Source organism: Schistocerca serialis, chromosome 9 (genome assembly GCF_023864345.2).
Source record: "Schistocerca serialis cubense isolate TAMUIC-IGC-003099 chromosome 9, iqSchSeri2.2, whole genome shotgun sequence".
NCBI lineage: Eukaryota > Metazoa > Arthropoda > Insecta > Orthoptera > Acrididae > Schistocerca > Schistocerca serialis.
This window is the reverse complement of record NC_064646.1, coordinates 322,956,975-322,977,791: the sequence shown is the minus strand read 5'-3', so window position 1 is coordinate 322,977,791 and position 20,817 is coordinate 322,956,975. Positions and strand designations below refer to the sequence as shown.

Below are 20,817 nucleotides of genomic sequence, written 5' to 3'. Positions count from 1 at the left end.
TGAGCAGGAACTTTCTGTGGTACAAACCGAGGAAGTTCTACGGTCGAACAAATATACTTGGTAGTATAGAAGCGGAACGTCTTCCCCTACGATGGTACGATAGGCGCCACTTACTGTTTCATAAGGTTCTCTGATCTGACCTCATATCTTGGAGGAAAGTCTGTCGAAGGAACATGTTGGTACATGTTTGTCCCATTATGGATGTCACGCGTAGCGGAAGCGTCGACAATTTCGTTGCCCTTGATATCCTTAACCACAGCACGGTGATTTTCTTCTTACGGCCCTGTACTTCTGCATCCGGTCTATAATATGGTACACCAAGTAACTGTCGGTGTAACTGACAACTTGCAAACGCCTAAATCTGTTGTCGTATTCCTATAATCTATCATGAAACAGTGATGATGCGGTATATATTGCAGGTGGAACAACTCTCATTACACACGATTCTTTCAGAAATCGAACTCCCTTATATAATATAGCTTCAGGAGCTCCGTTCAAAGTACTAGTTTTTTCACTTTTCTCAGTGTTAATATGATCATGTCTCCTGAATTATGTGTCGTAAATGATATAATTTTGCAGGCGCATCTGTGGATACTGCCCTCCATCGTTAATGATAGAATTCAGTGTGGTGCTGGCCCACCCTTAGCCTTGATGACAGCTTCCACTCTCGCAAGCATACGTTCAGTCAGATGTTGGAAGGTTTCTTGGTGAATGGCAGCCCATTCTTCACAGAGTGCTGCAGTGAGGACAGGTATCGATGTCGGTCGGTGAGGCCTGGACTGAAGTCGGCGTTACAAAACATTCCAAAGGTGATCTATAGGATTCAGGTGAGGACTCTAGGCAGGCCAGTCCATTACAGGAATGTTATTGTCGTGTAACAACTTCGCAGAGGCCGTGCATTATGAACAGGTGCTCGATCGTGTTGAAAGATGCAATCGCCATCCCCGAATTGCTCTTCAACAGTGGAAAGCAAGAAGGTTCTTAAACCATCAATGTAGGTCTGTGCTGTGATAAGGTCACGCAAAACAATAGGGGGTACACCATAACAGGACCACCACCTCCGAATTTTACTGTTGGCACTACACACGCTGGCAGATAACGTACACCGGGCATTTGCCATACCCACACCCTGCCATTGGATCGCCACATCGTGTGCCGTGATTCGTCACTCCACACGACGTTTTTCCACTGTTCAATCGTCCAATGGCCGGCCGGGGTGGCCGAGCGGTCCTCGGCGCTACAGTCTGGAACCGCGCGACCACTACGGTCGCAGGTTCGAATCCTGCCTCGGGCATGGATGTGTGTGACGTCTTTCGGTTAGTTAGGTTTAAGTAGTTCTAAGTTCTAGGGGACTGATGACCTGAGATGTTAAGTCCCATAGTGCTGAGAGCCATTTGAACCAATCGTCCAATGTTTACGCTCCTTACACCAAGCGAGGCGGCTTTTGGCATTTACCGGCGTGATGTGATAGCTTATGAGCAGCCTCTAGACCATGAAATCCAAGTTTTCTCACCTCCTACCTAACTATCATAGTACTTGTAGTGGATTCTGAAGCAGTTTGGAATTCCTATGTGCGGTTTGGATAGATGTCAGCCTATTATACATTAGGACCCCCTTCAACTGTCGGCGGTCTCTGTCAGTCAACAGACGCGGTCGGCCTGTACTATTTTGTGCCATACGTGTCCCTTCACGCTTGCATTTCACTGTCACATCGGAAAAGTGGACTTAGGAGTGTGGAAATCTCGCGTACAGACGTATGACGCAAGTGATACCCAATCACATGACCACGTTCGAAGTCAGTGAGTGCCGCGGAGCGCCCCATTCTCGCTCTCTCACGATGTCTAATGACTACTGAGGATGCTGATATGGAGTACCTGGCAGTAGGTGGCACCACAATGCACCTAATATACTTTTGGGGGTGTCCGGATACTTTTGATCACATAGTGTATTTTACGAATAGAGTTGGTAGTAAACGAGCAATAAAGTAAAGCGTCATGTCTGCTGCTGGAATTTTTTTGCATGGCCAGAGAAGATGTAGTATGTGATAATTTTTTTATTTCTCATTATTTTGTGGTGGCCGTCAGTGAAAGAAAGTTTCGAAAAGGTTTGAATTTTGTATAAAGTTTGTAGGAAACAGATAAGTGCTGTCATTCGCAGATACTGCATGAATATCGTCCACACACACACACACACACACACACAGTGTGTTAAACCTTTAACTTAAGATTAGATGTCTTAATGAGTAAATTATGAGAGCGTTTTAAATTTTTAAATTCGGTCAGTAATTATGTGCAATACTGAAAATTAAATTTTTAGTGTCCCGGCAATGCATTAGAAAGGCAACCTGTAGCTCAGACTGGGAGATCGTTTTATCCGTTTAATGATACAGGTAAGTGTTGTTCTTATGGCCGTCAAAAAACGAATAAATTAGACTACGCTTATCCATTCTGTAACAGAAGTCTGTAGCTTTGAAAATTTAATCCTACCCAGGCAGCCGCCAAGTTTGTCGTTCACATACTCCAAACGTAATATCTGTCTGAGACTTTAGCCCCTGGACAGGTGTCTGCTTGTGTACATCGTCGGCAGAGAGCTTTGCCTTCTCGGCGACGGTAAGCAATTACAGCAGACGAGATGAGAGATGGCGGGTGTCAGGCTCGGCAGTTTTTGCCAGAACCGATACGCCAGCCCAACAGCAGCGGCTGCGGCAGCCCACGCCACGCCACACGCCACACCAGGCCATTAACTCCTGCCGCTGTTTGCGTCCGCGATTAGACACGCGCCGCTATGCTCGCCGAGGAAGAAAAACCATTTTTCCCACAGACTGCGCTCCCAGCGGCGTGCCTCTCAAATAAATTCACTTCGTAATTTCAGAGTCGTTTAGTGCTTCTTTGGGTGCTGCATGCTTTGTATACCTTCTTATTGCCACCTCTAGGAGGGGTCCTGCAATGGGGAGTGCAGCGCAGACGACTGAGAAGAGGGTGCTTCATACCTACCGTTCCTGAAGTGCCTGTGCTGTGCAAATATTCTGCACCAAACAAAGATCAGCAACAATAATCTATATTACGAGGCCGTGAAAAAGGCATCCCGTTTCAGTTGGAGGGACGCCTATCAAGTTCCCCTGCCATATGATAATTACAGCCCACACTGGAACACCGCGAGTACCTGTACTTCAGTTGTTTGTTGTTGTGGTCTTCAGTCCTGAGACTGGTTTGATGCAGTTCTCCATGCTACTCTAGCCTATGCAAGCCTCTTCATCTCCCAGTACTTACTGCAACCTAAATCCTTCTGAATCTGCTTAGTGTATTCATCTCTTCGTCTCCCTCTACGATTTTTACCCTCCACGTTGCCCTCCAGTGCTAAATCGGTGATCCGTTGATGCCTCAGAACATGTCCTACCAACAAATCCCTTCTTCTAGTCAAGTTGTGCCACCAACTCCTCTTCTCCCCAATTCGATTCAATACCTCCTCATTAGTTATGTGATCTACCCATCTAATCTTCAGCATTCTTCTGTAGCACCACATTTCGAAAGCTTCTATTCACTTCTTGTCTAAACTATTTTTCGTCCATGTTTCACTTCCATACATCGCTACACTCCATACAAATACTTTCAGAAACGACTTCCTGGCACTTAAATGAATACTCGATGTTAACAAATTCCTCTTCTTCAGAAACGCTTTCCTTGCCATTGCCAGTTTACATTTTATGTCCTCTCTACTTCGACCATCATCAGTTATTTTGCTCCCCAAATAGCAAAACTCCTTTACTACTTTAAGTGTCTCATTTCCTAATCTAATTCCCTCAGCATCACCCGACTTAATTCGACTACGTTCCATTATCCTCGTTTTGCTTTTGTTGATGTTCATCTTATACCCTCCTTTCAAGACACTGTCCATTCCGTTCAACTGCTCTTACAGGTCCTTTGCTGTCTCTGACAGAATTACAATGTCATCAGTAAACCTCAAAGTTTTTATCTCTTCTCCACGGATTTGAATACCTACTCCGAATTTTTCTTTTTTTTTTTTTTTTTTTTTTTTTTGTTTCCTTTACTGCTTGCTCAATATACAGATTGAATAACATCGGGGAGAGGCTACAAGCCTGTCTCACTCCCGTCCCAACCACTGCTTCCTTTTCATGTCCCTCGACTCTTATAACTGCCATCTGGTTTCTGTAAAAATTGAAAATAGCCTTTCGCTCCCTGTATTTTACCCCTGCCACCTTCAGAATTTGAAAGAGAGTATTCCAGTCAACATTGTAAAAAGCTTCCTCTAAGTCTACAACCATCCTATAGCTCCAAAGCAAAGGCTGGAACAATTTCTTTGAAAAGAACATGGTCGATTCCCCCCTCCCCCCCCCCCCCCCCCCAGTTCAAGTTGTAGCTTCGTCTCCGCCGTTGAGGTGTGTGCTTGTGTTCCGGCAGCCTTGCACACGACGAGCGGCACGCACAGGCGGATGACCTTGAAACTGGATTCGCTGTACAGCAGAAAGGCGGAGACCGGGCCGGCGTGAGACGAGTTTTACGGTTCTGCGGCAGGCAGTTTGTTATATACTGGTTCCCGCGGCGCGGGGAGAAAGCCGACACATGTCTGGAACTGGCCGACCACGATGTCGTGAACGCGGCTCACTTCCGGGGGAGAGGCAGAGGAAACTCGCGGGCACAATGCCACCCAGTGATACAGGAGCCTCGAGACTGACTTCCTGCCGCACCTACGCTACTGTCAGTAGAGGGCACGGCTGATGTCATCCCTCTTTCCGTCATCTCAGCGGAATGCCTGACTACGTTTTTCCTCTACTGCATGCTAATAAAAGATTTTATTGTGTTAGTCAGTTGCAACAGACAGGCTAAGATCAGTAAGGGTACTTGTTGCCAAATTGTTCAAATGTGTGCGAAACCTTATGAGACTTACCTGCTAAGGTCATCAGTCCCTAAGCTTACAGACTACTTAACCTAAATTATCCTAAGGACAAACACACACACCCATGCCCGAGGGAGGACTCGAACCTCCGCCGCTACCAGCCGCACAGTCCATGACTGCAGCGCCTAAGACCGCTCGGCTAATCCCACTCGCCTATTTGTTGCCTCCAGTATACTTTGCTGTACAGAAGCTGCCCGTGCCCTCTGGCATCATACTGCATGAATAATTACAGTTAATAGCGACGTGTGTGATGTGGGAACGGGAGCGTCAGCGCGAAACCGCTAACCACTGCAGCAGAATTTTATATCAGTGCAACAGAGACGGACGAAATAAAAAAGAAATATCAATTACCTCAATAAAAATTATGTTCTTTTCCTGTTCCGATACACCTCTCCCTTTACAAGTACCCTAAACAAAACCTCTCAGCTAGGCCGCTTACTGAAAGTGCGCATAGCAACGATGTCGGCCTTCTTTCGTTATCTTTGTAATGGCAGAAAAGGAAGGCAGACTTCTTTGTTCTCTGGAAGATACGGCAAACAGCTGTACACAGAAAACTGCCTAGTTACCTAGTTCTCAGGAGCAACTGAGTTAAGTCCGGCGTCCAGAGAGGGCGCCCCTCGCAAGTACTATTTTGTGTTTCTGCCATATATCACTCAAATAGTTTCCAAGAGGATATCCATGAGCCATACCAGATATTAGAAATCGCATGGCTGCAGTCAAAACAGTATTTGTGCACTATTCCTTAGCATCAGCAGTACCTCAAGACAGCACCAGGACCTTGTCTACAATCGCCGCCAAGAAAAGAGATCATACACTCCTGGAAATGTAAAAAAGAACACATTGACACCGGTGTGTCAGACTCACCATACTTGCTCCGGACACTGCGAGAGGGCTGTACAAGCAATGATCACACGCACGGCACAGCGGACACACCAGGAACCGCGGTGTTGGCCGTCGAATGGCGCTAGCTGCGCAGCATTTGTGCACCGCCGCCGTCAGTGTCAGCCAGTTTGCCGTGGCATACGGAGCTCCATCGCAGTCTTTAACACTGGTAGCATGCCGGGACAGCGTGGACGTGAACCGTATGTGCAGTTGACGGACTTTGAGCGAGGGCGTATAGTGGGCATGCGGGAGGCCGGGTGGACGTACCGCCGAATTGCTCAACACATGGGGCGTGAGGTCTCCACAGTACATCGATGTTGTCGCCAGTGATCGGCGGAAGGTGCACGTGCCCGTCGACTTGGGACCGGACCGCAGCGACGCACGGATGCACGCCAAGACCGTAGGATCCTACGCAGTGCCGTAGGGGACCGCACCGCCACTTCCCAGCAAATTAGGGACACTGTTGCTCCTGGGGTATCGGCGAGGACCATTCGCAACCGTCTCCATGAAGCTGGGCTACAGTCCCGCACACCGTTAGGCCGTCTTCCGCTCACGCCCCAACATCGTGCAGCCCGCCTTCAGTGGTGTCGCGACAGGCGTGAATGGAGGGACGAATGGAGACGTGTCGTCTTCAGCGATGAGAGTCGCTTCTGCCTTGGTGCCAATGATGGTCGTATGCGTGTTTGGTGCCGTGCAGGTGAGCGCCACAATCAGGACTGCATACGACCGAGGCACACAGGGCCAACAGCCGGCATCATGGTGTGGGGAGCGATCTCCTACACTGGCCGTACACCACTGGTGATCGTCGAGGGGACACTGAATAGTGCACGGTACATCCAAACCGTCATCGAACCCATCGTTCTACCATTCCTAGACCGGCAAGGGAACGTGCTGTTCCAACAGGACAATGCACGTCCGCATGTATCCCGTGCCACCCAACGTGCTCTAGAAGGTGTAAGTCAACTACCCTGGCCAGCAAGATCTCCGGATCTGTCCGCCATTAAGCATGTTTGGGACTGGATGAAACGTCGTCTCACGCGGTCTGCACGTCCAGCACGAACGCTGGTCCAACTGAGGCGCCAGGTGGAAATGGCATGGCAAGCCGTTCCACAGGACTACATCCAGCATCTCTACGATCGTCTCCATGGGAGAATAGCAGCCTGCATTGCTGCGAAAGGTGGATATACACTGTACTAGTGCCGACATTGTGCATGCTCTGTTGCCTGTGTCTATGTGCCTGCGGTTCTGTCAGTGTGATCATGTGATGTATCTGACCCCAGGAATGTGTCAATAAAGTTTCCCCTTCCTGGGACAATGAATTTACGGTGTTCTTATTTCAATTTCCAGGAGTGTAGTTATCTTTCAATAGATGCAGGAATAGACCAGAGTTAAAGACAGACAGTGCACATGAATACTGATCTACTGACATGCACCTTCTTCATGGTATAATTAAGTCATGTTTAGTTTCTATCAATAGAATACAGTAAATTGTTCAAATCTGTCTTGCCACGTATTTTTGCTGTAGTGTTGCCTAATTCTATGTGACGCTATGGCGAGACTGCATACTTTCTGCTTGCAAGCAACCTCATAACAGCAACTACTTTTGTAGTATGAGGTTCTTTCCCTTCCACCTATGTTCCACAACAAAAGCAAGTGATCACTACAACATAGACGTAATGAATACACAGTATATATAGCAAACTCCGTCCGCTCATGCCTTGAAAACCCAACGGTACCGACCGGCAGCCGTGTCATCCTCAGCCCTTAGGCGCCACCGGATTCCGGTATGGGTGGTCAGCACATCGCTCTCCCGTGACCGGTGGAGCTCCTTCTCAGCCAGGTAGCTCCTCAAGGGCAGAGTTCACCCCGCTTGCCAACAGCCCGGACGCTAACCTATCTAAGTGCTAGCCAAGCCTGAAAGCACTTGACTTCGGAGATCTGACGGGAAGCAGCGTTCTCACTGCGGCAAGGTCGTTGGTGTGTAATGCATATAAGTGCAGATATTTCTATTCCTGACTGAGGACGGTGGAGGGAACAACAATATTTAGGTAATTTGCTGACTAATAAGTATTGCTATTACAAGTCGTGCTTTTTATGTTGGTTACTACCTACAAGTATGTGTGGCAAGAGCAAGACATTAATGGTTATTTTCCCTAAACAACAGGTCGGGTGTTGAAGTGTCGACGCATGGAGGCAAAACTTTTAGTCTTAACCGACAGGCGTAGTCTATATAGTGGTGCAGTTATGACCATGCAGAAAACGTCAGGTCGTTAAGTTTGTGATGTGTTTGTGGAAAGACTGTTCGACACAATGAGAAACAATAAACACCATGATGTGTGTACGTATTAATATACCACAAATAGAAATATCTGCAATTGTATCCGTTATATTTGCAAATAGAAAAACGACCACTGACAAAAAAAAAGAGCAGTATGCAAAGGAAAACATCACCGCACTGAGGCTTCTGACGTTAAACGACAAACATCTATTATAAACACGGTGGTTCTAATTTTCTTATTGAAAAGGAAGACAGTGCTTCGAGTTACTTGCTCAACCGTGCATAGAAGTTTCCAAGTGTTCCTTTGCGTTTGATGGAAATACCTCAGGCATAGCTTGTTTCGCCGTTGCCAGCTAATGGATACAAACATGTGAATCTTCCTATTAGTAGATAAGATTTTCAGTAATGGGCACGATCGGAAATACTGCTTCCAATATATCTAAACCACTTCCAGTTACATTATACTGTAGGCCTCAAGTGCGGATTACCTTCAATGGAAGTACTTAACAGAGATAATTAGAAAGTGAACCTGAAAATCAGTTATGATAAGAGCTTTGAATTACTCTTACTTTGGTCGCTACCTAGATCAATACTCTCAATCAAAAACCGATAAGAAATAAACATCGCAGGGACTTGACTGGTGGATTTGTACCGGCTTTCTAGCAGATCGATCCAGAATGTATTCGCTGTGTTGATCTACATCTACATAATTACTCTGCAGGTCACACTTAGAGTGCTTAGAAGAGGGTGGAGAGTGCCTACAATTACTTTAAGACCATTTTTCTACCTTACACACTCAAAAGGCACGTGGGAAAAATGAACTCCTAAAGTTCCGTCGCGAGCGCTGATTTATCTTATTTTATTACAATACTCATTTTTTCCTACGTAAGTGGCAGTCAACAGAATATTTTATTATTCAATTACTGGAGTAAATTACGTGAACTGATCTTACCGTAACAAAAAACGCCTTTGTTTTAGTTATTGCCACAAGTGGCGGATCAGGACCTCCGACCGCCGTGTCATCCTCAGCTGAGGATGCGTATAGGAAGGGCGTGTGGTCAGCACACCGCTCTCCCGGTCGCTATCATGGTTTTCTTTGACCGGAGCCGCTACTATTCGGTCGAGCAGCTACTCAATTGGCATCACGGGGCTGAGTGGACCCCGAAAAATGGCAACAGTGCATGGCGGCCCGGATGGTCACCCATCCAAGTGCTGGCCACGCCCGACAGCGCTTAACTTCGGTGATCTGACGGGAGCCGGTGTATCCACTGCGGCAAGGCCGTTGCCTTCGGAAATCGTTAGTGAAATCAATATTTCGAGATTCGCAGTGTTAAGAGTGTACCGAGGACTTCAGGCATTACCTCTCACCATGGACAACGCAGTGGACGAGGGACTTCACTTAACGACCGAGAACAGTGCCATTGGCGTTTTGTTGTCAGTGCTGACAGACAAGCAAGACTGCGTGAAACAACAGCAGAAATCAATGTGGGACGTACGACGGACGTATCTGTTAGGACATTGCGGCGAAAATTGGTGTTAATGGGCCATGGTAGCAGACGACCAAAGCGTGTGCCTTTGGTAACAGCACGACATCGCCAGCAGCGCCTCTCCTGGGCTCGTGATCTAGACAACCGGATAACTGTGACCTGGTCAGATGAATCCCGACTTCAATCGGTAAGAGCTATTGATAGAGTTCGAGTGTGGCCCCGTGAAGCCATGGACCCAAGTTGTGAAAAAGGCACTGTGCAAGCTGACAGTGGCTCCATAGTGGTGTGGCTGACTGGAATGGACTGGATCGTCTGGTCCAACTGAACAGATGATTGACTGGAAATGGTTTTGTTCGATTACCATTGCAGGCTTTCACGGACTTCATGTTCCCAGACAACGATGAAATTTTTATGGTTGACAATGCGCTATTGCACCGGGTCATAATTGCTCTCAATTTGTTTGAAGAACATTGTGTTCAGTTCGAGCGAATGCTCTGACACCCAGATCGTACGACGGGTGTCCTATCGAGCACTTATCGGACATAATGGAGAGGTCAGTTCGTGTTCAAAATCCAGCACCGGCAACACTTGCGCAATTAAGGACGCCTACAGAGGCAGCACGCCTCAAAATTTCTGCAGAGGACCTCCAACCACCTCCAGGTCTGGACTACGCCAGGCAAAGGGTGACCCGACACGATATTAGGAGGAAGCCCATAATTTTTGTTATGTCAGTGTATTTTGAGGTAGATGTAGAATATGGATCTTCAGGTTGTTGACCTATCCACTGCGACAAAGCGTCCCTCGGTCTGCGTGAGCGCTGTATTCAATTGGACAGCCCAGCTAACGGAACGCGCCAATGTCTCCGTGGGCGCCAGCGCGGCTGGGTAACGAATTGATCCCATTAGAGCGCGGGGGCGGGCGTCGGTCGCGGCGAATTAAGAGCCGCTGATAGAGGGGACCCTGTCTGTATTAGGGGTCGCCGGGTCGCATCAGGCGGGCTGCTCCGCTTTCTCCAGACAATAGCCGCCCGCCACCGATATGGCGCTGTTCGAGATTGCCGGCGACTCGGTAGCCCAGAGCAATCGCCCTGGCCCGCTTTCTTTCTGCCACGCCGTGTGGCCAATGGTGCATTACCTTATGTCGGGGAATACGTACACAGCTACCAGCCGCAGACTACAGCAGGATGTCCAACCTTTTAGCTTGCCTGGACCACATTGGAAGAAGAAGAGTATTTTTGGGCCACACGAAATGTACTTTACACCAAGACTAGAAAAAAATGAGAGGGGGTCAATAGGAGGTATACAGTCAACACACAAATCGTAGAGTTAACGTGATATTTGACCTAGAATTTTGGAAAATAATGTATCAATATCAGATTCTACCGAGGTGGTTTCAATGCTCAGGGTGTTCTCAAGGTGTTCATCTGAGGTTTTGATTCTATTTGTACTTTTTGTGTGCTACACTCCTGAAAATAGCTATTTAATACGTACGTGCTTCCAAACAAAGATGACATATATAATGCATCACAGTGCAGCGATAGCTACGTGCCGCCCGAGGTGGCCGAGCTGTTCTAGGCGCTACAGTCTGGAACCGCGCGACCTCTACTCTCGCAGGTTCGAATCCTGCCTCGGGCATGGATGTGTGTGATGTCTTTAGGTGATTTAGGTTTAAGTAGTTCTAAGCTCTAGGGGACAGATGACCTCAGAAGTTAAGTCCCATAGTGCTCAGAGCCATTTGAACCATTTGATAGCTACGTGTCTCTGGGCAGTATGATTTGTAAATGTTCAGCAAAGATACATACATAATTCTTTTAGTTGGCTGTCAGACTCCAACTTTACTCATTCCACCTGAAACTCTTTTAGCGACGTGGTCTCTCACCTTCAGTCACATTATGGAACACGCTGGTAATTGAGCCGAGCGTGGCTCATGTTCGTGCCATCTATTACGTAACATCTTGTTTTACCGTACGGCCGTCTTGTCATTTTAAATTTCAGTTACTGGTGTCACTGAATTACTGTCTTGCCTGCCCGTGAGTTGCAACAGCAGCGCGTATCGATATTTGCCCTGTCGTATTATCTTTACTGGACGGCTATTACTTCCCCGTCGTGGTGCATCGTAGAGAGAGATCGCACATGGGAGTCGTTGAGTTGGAACGCGGCAGAAGTGCAGTCGGGACGTAGCAGCTGTCGGGGACGGAGCGCTAGGGAGACGTGGACAGCCAGCACTCGCCGACCGCTCGCGACACAGGATGAGAGATGGAGATGGCAGCGGGATCGACCCTTGGTCGGTCGTTCAGTTGGTCGCCTCTATTGGGCGACGTGTGTTTTGGTCTTTTGACCGTTTCTGGGCCTCGTCACTGGGTCATCTAGCTCGACGCGGCTCAGTTCCTTCTTGTGCGGAGACGTCGTGGCCAATGGGCAAAAGTTACCTCTGCATGGTTAGATCCGAGCCAGCGTGCCCGGGTCGCCGTGTCTCCCAGTTCCCGACGGACAGCGGACACACATGGTTTGAGTGCCAACGACTTTGGTTGGTTGTTGGTCGGTCGTCTGGTCAGACGACGTGTGTTTCGTCACCGACCGTTCTTCGAGTTTGTGTGTGTGTCCGCCGGTGATTTGTTCTACGTAGTTGTTCATCAGTGATTCGTTTTAAGAGTCTTCGGGTTTCTTGTGGCAGTGTTTCTTGCAATACTGTGTACCTTGTTTCAGTTCCACTGAGCAATGCTTTAAATACTGCAATGCTGTCTACGTACTGCAGTAGCCAGTTGGTCGGTTTCGACAGAGCAGCGAGTGTGTGTTTTCTTACCGTGTTGATGCTGTGCGCCACACCGTGTAGTTCCACAGCCGTTGGGAAGTTCATGTATGTCAGTAGTTATTGTGCCTTGGCTTATTAATACACCAATATTTGAATACGAGTGTTATTCGTCTCTTCGCCTCGCTGGAATTTTGGTTGTAGTGCCGTTGGTCTGGTGATCGAAATCAGGTGGCTGGTGGATCGCCGGCTGTCTATCGGTGGGGTTGCCTTCCGATTAAGAGATTGTTGGTCAGGCTGCCTGTCTCGCCTAAATGGGTGTTGTGCTCCAATTCCGGGCCGACCCTTGGAAACTTCTGAGCGCCGTTCTGTGTCTGTTATATAGTAACTTCCCTGTTTGAGTTTTGGTTATTTGGTTGTTGTGTGGCCTTCAGCCGAGTTTTAATATCTCTTAAATTAATGTTCCTGTCTTTCCCTTCAAGCATGATTGTTATTCTTTATTTTAAATGAAGTGTTTTAAGGCCTTAAGCCGTTAAATTATTTTGTTGATGTGTGGCCTTCAGTAGAATTTAATATCTCATAAATTGATGTTCCTAGGATTGTTATTTTTTATATCGGGCCCTCAGTCGAATTCTGCATCCAATGTTTTAAGATAAAGGCCTTCTGCCTTTTAAATTTAAATTCTTGTTTCTAGGCCTAAGCCGTTAAATTATTGATTAATAGCTGGTTCCAGCCAACTTACATTAAAATTAAATTGCTAAAGCCTTCTGCCTGTTCAGATTGAAGAATTAATTTTTTTCTTTTTTTGGGGGGTGGGGGCTAAAAAGGTGAAACCTCCAGAAGAACCTTGTATTTTAATTTCTTGCTTAGGCCTTGCGCCTTGGATTTTGAATGTGGCCTTCAGCCGATCTAAGATTAATCAAAGGAGATAGATTAAAACTTTGAGTGTTTTGCATCCTTGTGTAATATTGTGTGTGGACAAATAAAGTTTGTATGTTGAGTGCAACTGAAAGCAACTCATTTTGGCCCCTTTCCACAACCTAATCCGCTCTGTCCTGCTAGCCCAGGCATTTCAGTAATGATGTAGTGCCATCTGTTGTTAGTTCTCATCGGCTGACAGTAGTTCCGAGACGATGGCGTGCGACATCAACCGATAATTGCCGACCAAAGACAGAGGTGAAATTGCTACGGCCGGACAGTACAATACAATGAAGTTATAAAGAACTTTCTCTGCCGTGGGTGGGGCTTGAGGGGAATGAGCCAGGTGACCGCTGTAGGGCGACAACGGACGAGGCAAGCAGCTTCCGCCATCACTTGCAGTAATAACACATTTTGATTTGCACCCATCATCTGCTGCGGTAGAAATTCACATGAAAGAAAGTAAGATTTCATGACAGCCCATAATGGAGACATTCATGTCCTAATGTCGCTCTTATTTGTAGCAATGGATGTGATATCATATTAAATCTGTTGTAACACAATTACGGTACTGTTAGACAGCAAACATCGGCAATAATTACGCTACAAATGAAGATTTCTAACTTCTACCGACGTGTACTGAACATAACTACGTTGGAAACGATTCTCTATCACAGTTGTACAGAAATAACACAGAATTTCCTTGTATTTCCATAAATTAATTTCATTATACGTCCTTAAAGCTCTAGCTTCGTAGTTGCAGCTGAAGCAGCCGTAAGATAACAGATCAGCGAGTCTGGCGGATTGGCCCGTTGTAAGAATGAGACCCTGGGAGCTCAAGTACAGCACGGGCGGCAGCGATAAGAACTGGATGGACCAATAGGAGAATAGCATCTTGTGGCCGATATATTACTGGCAGTGTGATAGGTGCTCACTTGGGCCTCATTGATACTTGCTATTGACCGAGGGTTGCTTACCGCTGCTGTAGAGAAACAGTACCAGATACTGAGATTGAAATCGTTGAATAATACGAGTGTGATTCGTTGAGGCGTCGGTTGAGTTTTAATCAGAAGTTACCCTGAAAACAGGAATTTGTGAGCGCTCTGGTTTTCTCGTAGTGATTTATTAATTGTGTCTTTCGAAAGTTCAGCCGAGTCGTTGTCTCCACTTCATACAACATATTTCGACGAGGACCCCAGTCCTCTACTGACGCTGCTGCAAGCCGTGCTGTGTTACGCGTGCTCTCGGCTTGGTCTCCTAAGACACTGGAACACGTCCCGTCACAGAGCATGCATAACGCAACACAGCTCACTGCGTCTTCAGAAAAGGAGTGGGTGGGTCATCCAAATTTTGTGTGGGAAATGGATTCTACAACTCGGCTGTAAATCTGAAAGCATGACATTAATATGGGAAATTGATTTGTTCTTTTCGCGGTCGGTGTCACAGCCCCATTCTCAGTTTCTCGGTTTTGTAATAAGCAGAGTTGGCATGTTTAAAACGGAACCGCTATTCTCCGTTGATGAATCTTTTAACAAGCCAAGCTGTCAAGTATGAACCTCAACCTCATGCATAATCGCTCGGTCTTGAAATAAGTCAAGCTATCAAGTTTGAACCTGGATGATTAGATTGAGCGATTATAGATGGGGCTACAACACCGAAACTACTTGCAAATAGTGAAATATAAGTACTGTTGTATGACTACAGCATGAAATGCTTGTACATTTCACAAGAATACTAAATTTGACATATGCTTGGGTATAAAATGTTATATGGGAAAATGACCATAAATTCGAAACTGTAATTGTGATAATTGAAATTAAACTGACATTCAAAGGTGAAAATGCCACTAAAGAAAGAAAGAAAGAAAGACATTGGAACATGTCTCAATCAAAGTATGAAATAGTGAGACTGTGTCTTGCTCAAAACGGCAACTTCAAGGTAGTTTGTGAGAAATTAATCTCGCCTTGTTGATTAAAATCATGAACACCATCTTTTTGACTGGTCTGATAAAAGAGTAGCAAATCTGATAACGTTAAAAAAGAAGTAAAAATGTTTTGAACAGGCGTAACACCAGCAACCGCCCCTCCAGTTTTCTTAATGAATTGAGTTCCCATGTATGAGTCGTCATATTTCCTCTATTATATGTCATACAATGATATAATTTTTCAAGTTAATTCAGTGGTGTGTGTCGATACTATCTGCAAGAAAAGTTGCAAGCAGACTTAGTAGTAAAGAAATAATAAATCAAAACGTTATGTCTTATGTTTTACTGCATGACGAGCAAAAATGTAGTAAGTGATAAATCTTCTTCTTTTATTACCTTCTGAGGGTGTCAATGAGAAAGAGTTTCAGAAATATTTGAAATTATATCCAATATTTTTAGGAAGTCACTAAGTGTTCTCATTATTGTATACATATATATGTCTGGGTAATTTGCACATCATGAATTACACTTCTGAAGGATGGTGTACTGAACATTACATCAGTATTTATGTCATTTGCAGACTAATAATTACGGTCCTTACAAGTTGTATGTTTTTAGGTTGGGCAGTACCTCCAAGTACATGTAGAAAGAGGAAGTAAATCATTAACATATATTTTCCCCTGGGCAGCAGGTCAGTTGTTGAAGAGCAGATACGTGGATGCAAAATGGTTAGCCTATACTGACAGGGGTAGTCGACTTAGAGGTGCAGTTGCGATGGTGCAGAAAACATTAGGTAGTAAATTATGTGACGTGCTTGCAGGAAGATTGTTCAGTGCAGAGAAAAAACAAACAATACACTGATGTGTCCACATACTAAGATCCCACATACAAAAATATCTACACTTATACCCATTACACTCTGCATAAAGCTTCTGACTTAATACTTGACTTATTGCTTTAAACTTTTAAAGCTAGTTTATACCTCTTAATGATGAGACTACGACAGCATTTTAAATTTTTAAATTTAATGGGCAGCCAATAAAAGTTTCCGATTCTGTGGAGTAGTATGTCAGGTAATTTGTTGGGCGCGACACTCCTGTTCAAGAGTACATGTATTGTGGGAGTTGGCGTGACAGCGCGGAAGCTCCGAGGCAGTCGAGAGGAAAACTTTGAGAGAGTCCAGGATGAGTGGGGTGCAGTAAACTAGCTGTGACGGAGGTTTTGGCGCCAGACTGTGAGCGCGGCCTGGCGCACGCCGCTGGCCGCGTGCCGCCGGCCGTACGAGACACCGGGCAGCGCGCCTGAGTCACGGGCTCGCTTCCTGCGGCCAGCACTTGCAGCAGCCACGCCCAGCCGCCGCCCGCGCCGCTGTTACCTGCTCCCGCTACGGTCCCGTTTACAGCTGTCATTCGGGTTGCAGCACTTAGCTCCGACCTGTTTCGCCTGGGCACATGTTACTTACGATCGTGCCTCTAAAGATGCATTTGGACGGGCATATACGAGTATTACGGCAAAGTGTGGCCGCAATTACATTCAACTTTGCTGTAATGTGGAAGCAATACATGGCGATGTTGCGATATGGCCGTACAATATCGTCCGTGGAACATCTTATTGCAGGTACACTTAAGCGGCAAAGAAACTGGTACAGGCATGCGTATTCAAATACACAGATATATGAACAGGCAGAATACGGCGCTGCGGTCGGCAACGCCTAGATAAGACAACAAGGGTCTGTCGCAGTTCACATGGTTGAAACGGCTCTGAGCAACCCCCCCCCCCCCCCCCCCCGCCCCTCAGGGAACGTCACCTCTCACACCAGACGAGTGTAACTCCTACGCTTGCGTGGTAGAGTAATGGTGGTGTACGCGTACGTGGAGAACTTGTTTGCGAAGCAATCGCCGACATAGTGTAACTGAGGCGGAATAAGAGTAACCGGCCCGCATTCGCCGACGCAGATGGAAAACCGCCGAGCCGGCCGCTGTGGCCGAGCGATTCAAGGCACTTCAGCCTGGAACCGCGCTGCTGTTACGGTCGCAGGTTCGAATCCTGCCTCGGGCATGGATGTGTGTGATGTGCTTAGGTTAGTTAGGTTTAAGTAGTTGTAAGTCTAGGGGACTGATGACCTCAGATGTCGACACTCGATACACAAACATCACCGTTTACATAAAATGGATGTTGCAGACAACTGTGCCTCTTTGGTGAGTCCGTTTCAGTAACAATCTACGAACACTTTCAAACAGTTCCTTTCCGACATGACGCCACAAGCAGTTGTATCTGTGATCAAGATAGGCACGGGCATGCATGGTTCACTGGCAGCCGATTGCACCGCCATAAACTCTCTCTCTTACAGTCACCGTCAGAACATTCGAGAGAAAGCAACGAGCCTACTTTGTGAACTACCTGAAATGCTGCCATCAGGATGATAACAGCCGGTCGAACCTGGATTTATCCGTGGTTTCCAGTATGGTGGGCATCATAGCTGTAACAGTTGAATGGGAATGGAATGAAGTGAATTGATGAGGAGTTGAAATTAATGGAAATCCAACAACCTCACGTGTTATCTGAGAAAATTGGGCACAAATGCTGAGCCCGCAATTTAATGAGCCAGCAAACCTCTCTGACACGATTCTTTAAGGAATCGAGCTCCCATGTACATAACAGCTCCAAATGTCTGATTAATTTGCAAATGAGTTAAACACGAGATCAAATGTGTGTGAATTCCTAAGGGACCAAACTGCTGAGGTCATCGGTCCCTTGGCATACACACTACTTAATCTAACTTAAATTAGCTTACGCTAAGGACAACACACACACCCATGCCCGAGGGAGGACTCGAACCTCCGGCGGGAGAGGCCTCTAACCGCGTGGCCACTCAGCGTGGCAATTAAACACGTAAAACATTTATTATTGAAAACACAAAACTGTAAAAATTTAAATAGGAAAACACTTCCTAATGTTCTTCAAAACTATATTTATATGGGCAGAAACTGCTAACGGCTTTCGGGCCATCTTCAGGTGACAACTGAACGTCGCAAATACATATAAATACGATAGGCAACTTATGCAGATTTTGTTTACCAAGAGATACAAAAATGACATACAATGTTTACTCAGGAAAACATTACATTTCTGTCACATAGAAATGTTTACATTAACTAAAATGGGAAGGGGGAAAACATTTTTTTCGTTGTGATAAATTTGACAAGGGATGATAAATACGATGAATTCACTATTCGAATCTAGTATTCGTAACAAAAACTTAATTTAACAAGGGGGATAACGCAAGTGAATCTGCCAATGTAATAGTAACTGTAAGATGACAGTGTATGTCATGTGTTGACTTCCAGTATTTCCAGTACAGTGATCCTTCTGTTTTTCTTAACACACTCTAAACCATACGAATGGTTTTCTGTTATGGTAACAGATGACTAGCAAAGTCCGAATCTTTCTTCAGCTTCTCTCACGTTCAGATAATCTAATTACCATAGCTCTGCCTGACCCTAATTGTGTTTGTTTTATTAGTTTCGGATTATTCACCCATAGTCTAACAAAAAAATGAAATAAATTTAGAAAAAAATTGAAATTACGTTTAAAGTTTGTTGTAAGGCTCTAAACGCTGTCATTATCAAACAGTGGATGAGTATTGTCTGGCTAATTTTCGCGCCATGAGTTACGCTTTCTCAGGACATATACAGAGTTTCTGACTGCAATACCTGACTTACTAGGTCAAAGCTTTGACGTGAGATTATACTTCCTAATGAGTAGATTGTAAGTAGGCTGTTTAGGTTTTTATGTCGGCAACGCCACGTAGAACTCTGTATGAAAATGACTGACTGTGCTGTGTGCAGTCTGTGGCTGGTTGGACTCATTGTTGGAATATTCGCTTGTGTAGTGTTGGGCAATTGGATGTGAACAGCACGCAGCGTTGGGCAGCAGTGGTGGATGTGAAGCGAGAGATGCCAGAGTTTTGAGAGGTCATTATAAGCGGACGACCTGGAGGTGTGTCCGCCAGAAAAAGGAAATTTGTAGAGATGGATGTCATATATATATATATATATATATATATATATATATATATATATATATATATATATATGATGACTTTTGAACATTATTAAGGTAAATACATTGTTTGTTCTCCATCAAAATCTTTCATTTGCTAACTATGCCTATCAGTAGTTAGTGCCTTCAGTAGTTCGAATCTTTTATTTAGCTGGCAGTATTGGCGCGCGCTGTATTGCAGTAGTTCGAGTAACGAAGATTTTTGTGAGGTAAGTGATTCATGAAAGATGTATAGGTTATTGTTAGTCAGGGCCATTCTTTTGTAGGGATTATTGAAAGGCAGATTACGTTGCGCTAAAAATATTGTGTGTCAGTTTAGTGATGATCAGAATAAGTAGAGAAATGTTTGAGTACGTTCAGTTTTGCTCAGCTGTTTGAAAATCAAATAACGTAAGAGGTTTACCAGCACAGTCTTTCATAATTTTTTCTAATGGGATGTTTCAAGATTATGACAGAATTTTAAAATAGGTTACCAATTGCACGAAATAGCGAGAAACAAACTTTTTTGTCCCTGGAAGCTGTTAGATTGGCAACCTGCAGTTGGGATTCTGTGCCTGGTTTAGCCTTTTAGAAGGAAAAGGAGTCACCAGCGAGAAAGTTAATTTGAACTAGCCATGATGCTACTGGAGGTGGTATGTCATTGCCTTCTACTGATCTTTGAACTGACTTACACAGTCAGTTATATGGGGACCTACATTACGAAATTCGGTGCAACTCGGCATTTTTCACATCAAAAAAATATTGTCAGAGGTGAAAGAAGTGGCAAGCGACAGATAAAAGCCCGAGGACTAGTCGGGGATCGAATGCAAGACTTCTGCGTTCATAGTCGGGCCCTTCAACACTGAACCATTGAGCCTCAGTTTTGTATGTGTGTATGTATGTGTGTTACGCTGAAAATATTTGTACAACGGTGCAAATATCGTCGGTATATGCTGTGTGTCTTGTTTGTAAACAAACCTGTTACATTCAGTAACAGTACTCGCAGTTGACAACGTTAACGCCTACTTTACTCTCCACTTTCAAGCTTGGCGTTCAGCACTGCTGTTTCTACGTCGGTGTTAGTTATAGGTTAACAGTGGTGCGTAGCACTAGGGATAGGTTTGTTGATGAGTAGTTGACCGATATGCACGTCGTGTACAGGTTCACTGAATGCAGTGGAACACCGGCAGAGCAACGCTATGCTGGGCTGTTCCCGCAGAGTCAGCAACCACATCACAATAACCTCGCATCACCTGACGACTGTTGCATTACTCTTTGCATTGTATTGTACGTTTGGTGATTGAATAACACAGGATTTTTCACTGTCGTGAAAATATTTTCACAGAATCAAAGGTAACTGAGGTACCAAGTCGAACAGGTCACAATTACAATACTGTGTAATGGGCCACTGGAGACTAGGAGTTCCTTAAAGCATAATATCCCAAATAACCTTTGTTTTGTCGGTGGTGCCCGTTTCGCACTTTATGCCAGATGAATAGCATATACTGCAATGAAATGAATGGGGCGGGGGATAAATCAATGAAGATTTATGGCTCTGAGTACTATGGGACTTAACATCTGCGGTCACTTAGAACTACTTAAACCTAACTAACCTAAGGACATCA

At 45.5% G+C, this 20,817-nt stretch overlaps 1 protein-coding gene and 1 pseudogene across 1 annotated transcript in view; both read right to left on the bottom strand.

The window, feature by feature from the left end:
• LOC126418867 (probable serine/threonine-protein kinase nek3) overlaps positions 1 to 20,817 on the bottom strand; it is a 373,287-nt gene that overhangs the window by 148,082 nt on the left and 204,388 nt on the right. The window lies entirely within an intron of this gene.
• On the bottom strand, positions 9,244 to 9,361 carry LOC126419940 (5S ribosomal RNA; annotated as a pseudogene).